Source organism: Schistocerca piceifrons, chromosome 6 (genome assembly GCF_021461385.2).
Source record: "Schistocerca piceifrons isolate TAMUIC-IGC-003096 chromosome 6, iqSchPice1.1, whole genome shotgun sequence".
Classification (NCBI taxonomy): domain Eukaryota; kingdom Metazoa; phylum Arthropoda; class Insecta; order Orthoptera; family Acrididae; genus Schistocerca; species Schistocerca piceifrons.
This window is the reverse complement of record NC_060143.1, coordinates 377,359,742-377,373,224: the sequence shown is the minus strand read 5'-3', so window position 1 is coordinate 377,373,224 and position 13,483 is coordinate 377,359,742.

Below are 13,483 nucleotides of genomic sequence, written 5' to 3'. Positions count from 1 at the left end.
GCTCTCCTAGTCTCGGTTTTTTGCGTGACTGTGCATCAGAATGCGGGCAAACAAAGGCAAGCAGCTTCTAAAAGGAAAGGCACTAGAATCCACATACTGCCGTAAACGGCTCCGATAGATCAAACAGTCTACTTAATACTGGACTAGTATTTGGTCGAAGTCGCATTGCGGACCTGGACACAATGTTCGGTTCTTTCACTGAGACGTCAGCTGAATGAATGGAGATTTCCTCGAGCAAGGCCGCTCATGTTTTTCTAGCAATGACTACTTCAGATACACTGAGTCACCTCTGTGTAGGACTGTGTTAAACTATAAGTAAAAAAGAAAAACGGATAAGAGGTAGTGCACAGAAGTTAACGTTATACAAATGTTTTCAGTTGAAGTTCCTGCAACATAAAGACATATTAGCGTATGCTCAATCAAAATCATACCTGGTACTGAGATAAATTTTTTGGATGCAGCATTATTCCAGACATTCAGCGTCTTAATTCGATTTCATTTCCAGGATATTGGTTAAAGGCATGTTATCGTCATCGCAAATGAGGGTGGCATCCTGTCAGTTGACTTGATATCTCCTAAAGTCGTTTCCACAGTAGCGTACAAGTGTAGTTGGCCGACTTGGTTCTAAAACTTTTACTCAAATTCTTTATTTTAAAGGCAATTATCTATTACCCCTCCCATTCCTGTTAGAACATTAAGCCGTCTTCGCGTGGAACAGGAAACGCAACGCAGGTGCGGAGCTGGTCATATTTTGCGACACCACAACGCGCTAGTTCACGTACCGGAGCACTCCCAAGTCTGAAGAGTAGAATCCGATTCGTCAAATTTTTCCATCGTCGTGAGATGGAATATCGCTTTCTGCGACACAACCACAACTTTGCTGACTACAAGTAGGATAACGTCGTTTGCAGTTGGAGTATATATGTAATTGTTTTCGTATTTTAAATTACGTGCTACAAATACACTGTCCAGTCCTACTAATGTGAACTCCTCCAAAAGCCCGAATAACCAACTTTTTTCTGCTCGAACCGCTGCAAGACGTGCAGCAAGTGAGTCAATGATGTTCCGGAAGGTACCGACAGGGATGTGGAGCCATGACGACTGCAGTGCCGCGGCCAGCTGCAGATCAATCAGAAATGCGCCATGTGCAGGCAGGTGTGACACACTGAAGCTGGGTCAGTAAATCAGCAGACAGCATTCGACCGGTATTCGTGCTGACAACATATACTCAATGGGAGTAAGTATTTTACAGTGTTCAAATTAAATCATAATCAGCCTCTGGAAACATTTACTAGGTAGTTCGTAACCAGCTTTCAGGGGCCGGTATATGTGCTTTACAAGTTCTGATATTAAGCATCTAAAATTGAGTTAGTGATTAAAAGTTCAAACGGGTCTGTTTACTGGTTATAACTACTCAGAATACATTAGATTGTTCAGCGAATCAGAATATTTAACAAATTAAGTTATTTAATATTTCTTATAATTATCACAACAGTTGTGATGGTTCTACGCGTTATTTACACTACGAAGTGATATCTGACCATTAATTAATTGAGAACTTTGCGTCCCACTCTTCCGGTAAGCGCCTGGACAAGCAACCGTGTTTCGCCGGCCGTATTACGAAAACACTTCCTGGATTTATAACTGTCTCGTTCCCGGGCGGACAAAACAGGACGTCATCTCTCACAATAGCGTCTCGCTTCGTCGTGGCGCTGATTCGCCACACACGCCACGAAAGTCGCTGTATTTCTAAGGGATCAACTTCTCCAACCTTGCAGGCGTTATCAACCTTTTATGAAAAGTGTACAAAAGTGTGGTCCCGACTGGGCTAAAGGAAGAAAAGCGTCCACACTCAGTCGGGACACGGTGATACGAAAATCTAAGAAGGGGTGAGAAACTCTTTACTTTGTAACAACTGCAATTGCTCAAACATTGCTTCACAGAGGTGTTTCTAAACTACCTGAACAGTGTAGTGTAAGAAACACAACATTAAAACAGTCAGTCAGTTACTGGCAGACTCCAGTTGACCGATTTGTTTCAAAGTTCTCAAGGCTGTCAATTCAACTAAGTACCTGGGTGTTAAAATTACGAACAACTTCAGTTGGAAAGACCACAAAGATAATATTGGGGGGAAGGCGAGCCAAAGGTTGCGTTTCATTGGCACGACACTTAGAAGATGCAACAAGTCCACTAAAGAGACAGCTTACACTGTGGTGTCACCACCAGACACCACACTTGCTAGGTGGTAGCCTTTAAATCGGCCGCGGTTCATTAGTATACGCGGGACCCGCGTGTCGCCACTGTCAGTGATTGCAGACCGAGCGCCACCACACGGCAGGTCTAGAGACGTCCTAGCACTCGCCCCAGTTCTACAGACGACTTTGCTAGCGATGCTACACTGACAAATACGCTCTCATTTGCCGAGACGATAGTTAGCTTAGCCTTCAGCTACGTCATTTGCTACGACCTAGCAAGGCGCCATTACCAGTTTATATTGAGATTATAATTCATGTATCAACAAGAGCGATGTTCTCCAATTGTGGATTAAAGTTAAGTATTCCAAGAGCTTCGTACTTTATTTATTAGACTCAACTCCTTTAACTGTTCCAGACCTCACGCCAGTCTGCGTGAGCTTAAACGCGTGTATTTTGGCTTCCTCTAGCAACACGGTGTTGGCTCTTCTGCCAACACTTCATACACTACACTCGTTCGTCCTCTGTTATAATATTGCTGCGCGGTGTGAGATCCTTACCAGGTGAGATTGACGGAGGACATCGAAAGGGTGCAAAAAAGGGCAGCTCGTTTTGTATTATCACGTAATAGGGGAGAGAGTGTGGCAGATATGATACGCGAGTTGGGATGGAAGTCATAAAGCAAAGACGTTTTTCGTCGCGGCGAGATCTATTTACGAAATTTCAGTCACCAACTTTCTCTTCCGAATGCGAAAATATTTTGTTGAGCCCAACCTACATAGGTAGGAATGATCATCAAAATAAAATAAGAGAAATCAGAGCTCGCACAGAAAGGTTTAGGTGTTCGTTTTTCCCGCGCCCTGTTCGGGAGTGGAATGGTAGAGAGATAGTATTATTGTGGTTCGATGAACCCTCTGCCAAGCACTTAAATGTGAATTGCAGAGTAATCATGTAGATGTAGATGTAAAGTGTCTCGGAAAACATTTATATGCGAATTCGCTAGTATGTGGCTTCCGTCATTGAATTCGTGTGGAGATAGATTTATGGAGTTGAATCGGTGCTTGATATGTGATGACTAGAATCCGCGAACTTTCTGGTAGATTGACTCTAAAGATTATTTTTTTATTTTTTCTCTTAAAAAATCATAGTCGCATCCCATTATTTCGAAATATTCATTAACGCAGCCTTGCCACTCAGTTTTTAACACTCGATTGTATGCATGTTAGGACACATTATCAGTGGAGAAGACATTATGGGACATAGAGACAACTTTACAAGACAAGAGATAATCAAATCTCTTAATGGTGAATCAGGGAACTTAAGGTGTGCTGGACATTCTCGTTATGAGATGGTCAATGTAGCCCTCCACATGCAACAATATGCAAATAACGGTTTGTTAGCAAGTCCGACACAATAATTTATCACAGTATAAACACTTATTATCCAACCCTAATTAATTAATTACTTAAGAATGGGAAACAGCTATAGCCTGAGGGTGTAGCATGATAAGACGTCGTATGATACCTCCATAATCATACCCGTTTGGTCAGAATTGCGCCGAAATGAGTAAGTGTGCTGCTAGGCATTAAATATTTCGGACCCTACCACTGACGAAGCATTGCGAACACTGGTTTGGTACGAGCGACATCAGCAACGACGTCCCCAGATTGCACGGTCGTAACCGGCCGGTGTGGCCGTGCGGTTCTAGGCGCGTCAGTCTGGAACCCGCGTGACCGCTACGGTCGCAGGTTCGAATCCTGTCTCGGGCATGGATGTGTGTGATGTCCTTAGCTTAGTTAGGTTTAAGTAGTTCCGAGTTCTAGGGGACTGATGACCACAGATGTTGAGTCCCATAGTGCTCAGAGCCATTTGAACCATTTTGCACGGTCGTATTTCCATCCTATCCAGAGTTTTCGTACATGCATGACAAAATACAGTATCAACCCAACTTATGGGCGACCTGACTATCACTGGCGTTAACCTGCAATCATTCACTAATATTGCGCGAGGAAACGAAAATGAAAGTCCGTACTGTGACCGCACACCATCCAGTGACAACGAGGATCGCATGTGCTCAACAAGTTGTTCCTGATACTCGAAACTGAAAACTTGTAAGTTCGTATCTAGATAGACATGAAACCAGGAATCTTCTTAAACAAGTTAGAAATACATTATCCAGCCACATTAATGTTAACACCTGTTAAAAGCCTGGATTACCACCTTTTCCAGCACAGACTGCTGCGAGGCTTGTAGGAAGAGAGTCAATGGGGATCAAGGTACTGACACGGATGTAGAACAATCGACTCCACTGAGGTGGACAGCTGCGCTAGGTTACTCGGTTGATCATCCAAAGAGGGTCAATGGAGATCAAGGTACCGACAGGGATGCGGAACCATCAACTCTACTGAGGTGGACAGCTGCACTAGGTTACTCAGTTGAGGATCTACAGAGAGTCAATGGAGATCAAGGTACCGACAGGGATTTGGAACCATCGACTCCACTGAGGTGGACAGCTGCACTAGGTTACTCGGCTGAGGATCCACAGCGCAAACAGCACGATAGAGATGGACCCATAGATTCTTGATTGGGTTTACATCCGGCGAGCTTGATGTCCAGGAGAGTGAGGTAAACTCATACTGGTGCTCTTCGAACCACGTACATAAACTGCTAACTTTGTGACACATTGTATTGTCCTGCTGGTAGATGCCATTGTGCCGAGAATAAAGAAATTGCATGGTTCCCAAGAGTAGATGTATAATTGTATTCATCTACTGTGCCTTTCGGAATAACGAGTGTATCCAGGGAACGCCACGAAAACATTCACCAGACCATAACGCTCCCTCCTTCAGCCTGGACCTTTCCGACGATTGTTGCAGGGTATTCGCTTTCAGCCGTTCAATCCAGTGGAACATACAACGAGATACATCTAAAAAGACCACCTGTCGCCACTCATTGGACGTCCAGTTGCGGCACTGGCGTATAGATTGCAGCCTTTGTCGCTGATGAACAGCAATCGGCATGGCTGCATGAACCAGGCGTCTGCTGTGGAGGCCCATAGCAGCAACTTTCGCTGAACTGTCATTGAAGAGACACTGTTGGTAGCACCATGGTTCATTTCAACTGTTTACTTGCCCAAACTTATCCCCACAGACGTCGTCCACCCCCATCAACTGTGGCCCGCGGTGCCGGCGGTTCTAGGCGCTTCAGCCCGGAACCGAGCTGCTGCTACGGTCGCAGGTTCGAATCCTGCCTCGGGCATGGATGAGTGTGATGACCTTAGGTTAGTTAGGTTTAAATAGTTCTAGTCTAGGGGACTGATGACCTCAGATGTTAAGTCCCATGGTACATAGAGCCATTTGAACTATTTTGTGGCCGGCGGTGCACCTCAGTTGCCTCTGCGCCGGTTTTGAATAGCGCCATTTTGCCATGGAACGGGTTACTTCGATCATAGTGGCACGTGAACGGTTTACAAACTTAGCCGTTTCGGAAATGCTTTCACCCTTTGCCCGAAAGCCAATCAAACGCCCTTTTGACGGCAGACAAAATGCTCCTTTTCTGCGTTACTACAACCACTGTAGTGTTTTCCGTGTCCCCCGGACACACTTTATGTATTCCCCATTGCTTGGGCTGCCACCTTTCTTCTGTGAGTTCTGATTCCAGCTAACGTCGAATGCAGGCAGTGGTCACATTAATGTGATTGGACCGTGCGTAACGTAGATCAGGTTCGTCAGTGCTGTCTGTAGATTGGCATTGTCTCGTCACATACAGTAGTCAATAGACCTTCTTGGAGGAACATTTTACGACTGTAGCAACTCACAGTATGGTCATTCACTGTGTTTTTTTCAAGGTGCTGAATCGTCCTACGTTCAGCATTCCATTTGGTCTAGACGCTTTTGAATTTCTTGGCATTTTCGCACAAGATTCAGTAAGCGATGTCTGCGAGTACTGTCTCAATGACATCTACCGTTAGTTTGCAACGTTGCTCTTTGCTTGGTTGATTTGGAGGAAGGGACCAAACGGCCGGTTTAGGGCGCTGCAGTCATGGACTGTGCGGCTGGTCCCGGAGGAGGTTCGAGTCCTCCCTCGGGCATGGGTGTGTTTGTTTGTCATTAGGATCATTTAGGTTAAGTAGTGTGTAAGCTTAGGGACTGATGACCTTAGCAGTTAAGTCCCATAAGATTTCACACACATTTGAACATTTTTTTTAACCAAACGGCGAGGTCATCGCTCCCATCGGATTAGACAAGGATGGGGAAGGAAGTCGGCCGTGCCCTTTCAAAGGAATCATCCCGCCTTTGCCTGAAGCGATTTAGGGCAATCACGGAAAACCTAAATCAGGATGTCCAGACGCGTATTTGAACCGTCGTCCTCCCGAATGCGAGTTCAGTGTGCTAACCACTAAGAGACCTCGCTCGGTCGTTGCTCTTTTTCTGGTTTAGAGTGTGCTGCAGTTGTTGTGGCATAACTGAACGCCATGAACGTACGAAGTAATGAGGGCAGTAAAAGAAGAGATATGTCAGCAGGAATCTCTGTGCGTCATTGTAGACACCACTTCTAGAAACAGCTCCGCGCCTTCCACAGTAACAATGAATAACAAGCATTTCTTCCAGAATTTTGATATACGTTCAACGCACAATAGTACGCTTCATTAAAGCCCATTAAATCACTGTTCATCAAGGAATTTAATTGGTCTACTGGGCTCTTATGTGCGTTTCTTTTTCCTTTTCGGGGAGGTTGGTGGTGTGGTTTGGGGGGAGAAACGCTGCAGATTGTGATTATAAATTTTAAGTATGTAACGTGACAAAAGTCATCCATTTGCCGTTCGAACTGTTGCAAGGCCTTCCTTATTATGCAAATTACTTGTAAAACCTAACTGTAACACTGTGCGCACAACGAGAACATATACAAAATTTGCCTACAGCAACCAACTTCGGCAGGGCACCGGTCTAAGTTGGAATTTTAAGCACTTGTTTTTTCCAGAAAATTGTAGAGTGTTTAGAACAAATCTTAACATGACAGTCATAAAACCGATTTAGCAACATTTAGAAGCAATTAGTAAGTTTTTGCAGGAAGAAAAATGATACTCTAACATGCGTCTCGAACGAGGTACGCTACTCCTTTGTTCATTTCACGTCTTAGAGGAGAAGATGGTATGTCTGACTGGTCTTCTGAATGTTAGAATGTTTTTAGAACATGGAAACTTTTGTGGACTGGCAAGACAGCCAATCCACTAGGACGGGAGGCCGAAGGGCACGCGTTTAAGCTCACGCAGGCTGGCGTGAGGGCTGGAACAGTTAAAGGAATAGAGACTAGCAAAAAAGGTACGTAGCTTCTGGAATACTTAACTTTAATCCATAATTGGTGAACATCGGTCTGACGGTACATGTATCACAAGATAAATAGCAAATGATAATGGCGCCTTGCTAGGTCGTAGCAAATGACGTAGCTGAAGGCTATGCTAACTATCGTCTCGGCAAATGAGAACGTAATTTGTCAGTGAACCATCGCTAGCAAAGTCGGCTGTACAACTGGGGCGAGTGCTAGGAAGTCTCTCTAGACCTGCCGTGTGGCGGCGCTCGGTCTGCAATCACTGATAGTGGCGACACGCGGGTCCGACGTATACTAAGGGACCGCGGCCGATTTAAAGGCTACCACCTAGCAAGTGTGGTGTCTGGCGGTGACACCATAGAAACAAACTGCGCTCGTCTCCGTGCCTACCTTCTTACACGTCATGTAGTTGCAGCTAGTACTCTGCAATTCGTTTTAAGAACCGTTCGGTGAAGTAACCGAACTTCAGCCACTCGCATTCCCTCCAACAAGATGGCGACTACTCTGAAACCTGGTAGTCAACGAAGGCAGGATTCGGTTATGATTGTGGACGGGGCCGTAATCAGTTACTATTGGTTGGCTTTTTTTTATCACACACAGTACATTTAAAATCAACAACAAATTAAAATAATGGCAATAATTTAAGAATTGTTTCACTGCTGAAAGCATTAATGGGCATAAATTAAGAATGTTTAAACTTGTTGTAACTTGCAATTACAGTTATTAAAATATTAAAGACAAATCACCAACAATCTTAAAACTCACTGCTAAAATGCAATTGCCAGATTAGGATTTTAAAACAAGTAACCATGCTCACGGCTGAGGGCCTTAATGGCAATAAATTAAGAATTGTTTCACGGCTGAAGGCCTTACTGGAAATAAATTAAGAATTATTTCACGTCTGAAGACCTTAAACGCTAAGAGCGTCAATTATTTAAAAAAATTAACAAACATACTGTCAAACAGCAATGCAGTAGCAAAAGTTAATTTAAAAGACAGGCAACTGATCACCAAACAGGTGAGATAAAATGATTATAAACTTGGTAGCACAACCGTTTAAGTTGCTGTAACGCCAAGAGTGGCAATTATATTAAAAAAATTTAGAACATACAATAAAACAGCAAATATAATAACAAGGTTAATTCAAAAAATGGTTCAAATGGCTCTGAGCACTATGGGACTCAACTGCTAAGATCATTAGTCCCCTAGAACTTAGAACTAGTTAAACCTAACTAACCTAAGGACATCACAAACATCCATGCCCGAGGCAGGATTCGAACCTGCGACCGTAGCGGTCTTGCGGTTCCAGACTGCAGCGCCTTTAACCGCACGGCTACTTCGGCCGGCGTTAATTCAAAAGAACAAGCACCTTATCCCCAAACAATTGGGACAAATGATGGTAACTTGATAATACAATAATAAAAAAACACAATAATAAAACACAAGGGCCTGTCACATACGGTGCTCCAGGAATCGACCTCTGAAAGGTCCGGCAACAAACACTTTCGCGAGCGATGAGATAGGAAACCAAGAGTTGCATTCACTTCACAAGATGGTAACTCACACTAGTGGCAGTCTAACGAATGACTAATGATAATCTTGCTGAAGCTACCTGACGTCCAATAAACCACATGCAAGAAAGGAACAATACGCCAAAGCCAGAACTGGCGGACTACACTAAGCCCCCAGCATACTTTGCTTAGAGCGCCCGGAACGAAAAAAGAAGAATCACAAACAGCCTACAATCAAGAAAGCTTCAAAACTACACGCCTTACCGGACAGCAGCGGCAAGGCGAGGAAACGTACACTGCCTTTACATATACTAACCACCAGGGCAGGTAACTGGGGCGTTAGCGGCCACCAGGCAGGAAAAATACCACTGGTTGAACTTAACAAATTTTAACAAGCTGAACGCAGTAAATAGTAATAAGAAGTTGGGGAAAGCTAATCAGATCCCCTTTCCTCAAGCACTCCACTCGCTGCTCTTCGCCTTGGCGACACTACGAGCAGCAACACGAACCCAAGTCACTGGAGAATCGCGAGATGTCACAATGGTGGAGGTTTCTCTATTTGAATTGAAATGCACTCATCTTAAAGCCTACAGTATCTGGTTTACGACGAGGTCGTGCACCCTCATGACCACATCCCTTCCATCCAGCAGTCCATGCGTGCCGGTCTCAGCGTGTTCTTGCATTGCGCGGACCTGGCTCCTCCTCAGTCCCCAAGCGAAGTGCACACAGAAACAACCCGGAAGAACCACGACGTGGCACCAAAGATAGGGCCACAGTTACTACACATCAATAACCGCCGCTGCTGCCACTAGAGGACAGGCAACGCTTGCGAAACCAAGTGGCGTCAGTCAACACGAGAAAAAGACAAACAACCACAATCATGTCAACTAAACGATACCGCCCGGCCTCCAACAGAAACCTACAAACAGCACCAACGTGAGCCGTAGCATGGCTCATACTCATTGTAACTACTCCAAAAATAAAAGAAAAACGTTCTTCCAGAATGTGTGCGCCGATATGAAACTTCCTGGAGATTAAAACTGTGTGTCGGACCGAGACTCGAACTCGAGACCTTTGCCTTTCGCGGGCAGGTGGCCTACCATCTGAGCTACCGTAGCACGATTCACGACCCTCCTCACAGCTTCTGTTCTGCCGGTACTGTAATTATTTTGGTACTTACGAATGTACGTTGTACATGACACCCATTCAAGTTGTCGTTGATCCAGTAACTCAGTTTTTTTTTATAACAGAGGGTAGCTAACCCTCTGACCGAACATGTTGAGCTACCATGCTGGCTCCAACTGAGCTCCCAAGCACGACTTAGCCCACGTCCTCACAGCTTTACTTCTGCTAGTACCTCGTCTCCTACCTTCCAAACTTCACAGAAACTCTCCTGCGAACCTTGAAGGACTAGCACTTCTGGAAGAAAGGACATTGCGGAGACATGGCTTAGCCACAGCCTGGAGGATGTTTCCAGAATGAGATTTCCGACCACTCTGCTTCAACCTGGGCTAAACGGTATGGTAAGCGTCCAAGACACATTGCGCAGATAGTATGTAATATTACAACACAATGTTGCATACACAATCACACCCAATATAAGAGATTTCTTTTTCCTTTGAAGATAAAATTAATTCTTTCATGGTTAAACTGTATATTGTTGTTAGTATTCATGTTTGTCGTTAAGATACAGTTGTACATTCCTAAATATTGTTATTCCAAGAGCAATAGACTGCTGGTCATTACACCTTTCCATACTGATATAAAACACAGTCTAGTTTATGCGATTTTGTTTTCCTTTTAGTTTAAATTTCGTTTTCGATCAATAAGTGAGTGGCCACGAGTTTCTTTTGACGTCTTTACCTTGCAGTTAAGACTCCAACAGTGCATGTGTTACTCAGGGGTAGCTTTTCTGGGACAACGCCTCGATTCCCTGGGTTCTGTTGTGCGGGATTAATTGGAAAGTGATTCCATTGTCCGGATGGTGGCTGGTTTGGTGATGGCATCCAGGCATGCTCCTAAGGAAAGTGCAGTCGGCTTCAAACGCTGCGTGGCAGTCACCCTTGCAGGTAGCAAGTGCCTGCCCTTCACCCAGACACAACGGCGGACAGTACTGAAGGGTGGAACTATGACGCGAACTTTACCTTCAGTTGTGGGAGTCGTATGGGTAGGCGCCAGTTAACGCTGTTTTTGAATCCTTGGACGGAGAAATCCAAGCTACGGAGCTTTCAGGGTTTAATAGTATCTTCACCGAGCTCGGGCGATCAGAAAACAAGCTTGACATTTATTTACATTCTTCGGAGCGGAAATTTGATACCGTCCTTTATCTGGAAGCTTAGTTTTTGGGTGCACTTTCTGCCATAGGTGGGAGCGAATCTGAGGGCTATTCCCTCTTGGACATATGAGTGGGTGTCGATGGAAGCAGACTGCGGACGCACGAAATTCGCTTACGCCGCCGGCGCAGGAGGCGGAGGCGAGAGTTGCATTCATATCCCGACGCCGGATCCTGTAATCCGCGAGTCACCCACTGCAAGAACTGCGCAATACGGAGCAATGGACGTACTTCTGAAGGGTTAGGGATGGCTTTCAACATAGATAATCTCGGGAACTTTCAAACGGGAAACCGAGCCTAGTCAAATATTGTCAATCTTCTTCTTTCCCTTTCTTATTCTGTCTGAGCTGCATGGTCACTCCTGTCACTCGTTTAATGAAACTGGTTTGCGAGGTAGTGTGCCGTGATTTTTGAAGCCACCAAACTGTTTCGCTTTCTTAATTCAGCCGTGGCCTTCCCTCCATTTATTACTTAACTATTTCTCTAGATTCTTAAGTTTATGTGGTTCATTGCATTAAGCTTTTGAGATTCGTTCTTCATTCAAACGCGTGTGGCGTCCCTGAATTTTTTATAGCATTTGATAGGACAAAAGATTATAAATAAATGTTACTAATACAACTAATTAGTTTGTTGAAATTCTCGCCGAAGGGCACTCCAGCATGTGTCATTATGTCCTGGACAATCAAAAGCGTCATCACAAGCTTAATTTAATACCGTAAGCCGGCCGGATTGGCCGAGCTGCTCTAGGCGCTTCAGTCTGGAACCACGCGGCCGCTACGGTCGCAGGTTCGAATCCTTCCTCGGGCATGGATGTGTGTGAAGTCCTTAGGTTAGTTCGGTTTAAGTAGTTCTAAGTTGTAGGGGACTGATGATCTCAGATGTTAAGTCCCATAGTGCTCAGAGCCATTTGAACCAATACCGTGTAATTCCTCTCCTGGACTTGAGAACCGCTTGGATTCGGTTAGAAGTGAGCCCACAAGGTTGTGCAGGCACGTTGCATCCAGGTTAATCCTCTCGGTGATAATTCGATCGCGCTGTTCTACCAGATTACGAGGATGTTGATGTTGACGTTTTACCCGCTGTTCGAACATGTGCCACAGATTTTCTATAATGCTCGGGTCAGGTGATTTTGCAGGCCAGTCAAGATGTGACAGGGTGGGGAAGTGTCTAGAAAATCAGTCATATAATGTTCCAGCCGGATGGACTTATCCGTTGTTGCTTTATGTGCCTGTGTGGACAATTGCTTCTCGTGAGGAGACTAACTCCAAATGTGTATTGCTTGCCGCTTCCGTCGCAATGTTCTCTCGTTAACAGATTAGGATGGGCCTTAATTCACTGCCTACAACAATTCCTATCGTATTTTGAAGCGATTATGAATCACAAACCGTGAAACGCCTCTACGAACTCTCACAGTTAGGACCATTTCCCCACTACAATTCTGATGACATTTTACGTGGTCACTTGTGTTAAACCACTGCGTGTATATACATTGAACAGTCCGCCACGAAACACCAACAAATCCAGCAACTTAACAGACAAAATGGCCGTGGGCACGGTCGAACATGACTGTACCTTTTTGGCACTCTTTAACATCATTACATTTACCCATCTTTACTGCGATGTCTGCTTGAAACGTAAAAGTCTCGCTAATCACCTCTGTCTTATGTTCACGTAGAGGTTGTGCGCGCACGGTCGAGCACGTAACTCCATGAAATGTGTGTGAATTTCTAAGGGACCAAACTGCTGAGGTCATCGGTCCCTAGACTTACACACTACTTAAACTTACTTATGTTAAGAACAACATACACGTCCATGCCCGAAGGAGAACTCGAACCTTCGGCAGAAGGGGCAGCGCAATCCGTGACATGGTGCCTCTAACCGCGCGGCCTCTGCGCGCGGCTGATTCCATCACTGCGCCATCTATAAATGCTTAAGGAGGAGCGCTCATGTAATTGATCGAAAATGTCAGTTTTCAATTTTTTTTATTATTAGAACTCATGGGCAATAAGTACCCAAAGTTGAAATGATGAAATATCCCAAGTGTTTGAAAAGTAATTAAATTTGTGACACGACCTTCCTGCGACGCCCATTTTTTGAATCAACACTTCAGCACTAGCTCG